The following is a 457-nucleotide window of genomic DNA, read 5'->3' as shown; positions in this document are numbered from 1 at the left end:
CTTGAAACTCAAAGCAGAAAAAAGCTATGAGTTCATGTAACCAAACATTTACATGCTTTATAATTTGAAACACGAAGATGAATTCTTAGAAACTTGTAAATATTTTAGTCTGAACACCAAATTATACTATTTCCCAAATCTATCACGCAACAAAAATCCATTACTGGATTTTTGTTGATCAGTAAGTCAGGATGGCCGAGCGGTCTAAGGCGCTGCGTTCAGGTCGCAGTCGGGTCTTCCCGGCGTGGGTTCGAATCCCACTTCTGACATATACAATTTTTATTTTTTAAATGAAGACTTCTCGTCGCAGTTATAGATAATTGCTGCGAAGTAGAGTTAGTGAGTCGTACTTCTAACGAAGCCACTTACAAGTGTCTAAGAATGCACTACATGTTGCAAATTATAAGGTATGTAAATGTTTGATTAAAAATACTCTCTGGATATTTATAGCTTTTTC

The 457-nt window shown here is 36.1% G+C and overlaps 1 non-coding gene across 1 annotated transcript; it reads left to right on the top strand.

The window, feature by feature from the left end:
- The first annotated feature begins 185 nt into the window (after positions 1 to 185).
- Positions 186 to 269, top strand: Trnal-cag (transfer RNA leucine (anticodon CAG)). Its single transcript has one exon. It is a non-coding gene; the product is annotated as a tRNA-Leu (tRNA).
- The last annotated feature ends 188 nt before the right edge of the window (positions 270 to 457 follow it).

The sequence above is a fragment of the Octopus bimaculoides genome, chromosome 4 (genome assembly GCF_001194135.2).
Source record: "Octopus bimaculoides isolate UCB-OBI-ISO-001 chromosome 4, ASM119413v2, whole genome shotgun sequence".
NCBI classification, from domain to species: domain Eukaryota; kingdom Metazoa; phylum Mollusca; class Cephalopoda; order Octopoda; family Octopodidae; genus Octopus; species Octopus bimaculoides.
Note: the sequence above shows the minus strand (reverse complement) of the source record. Positions and strands in the feature narration are given on the sequence as shown.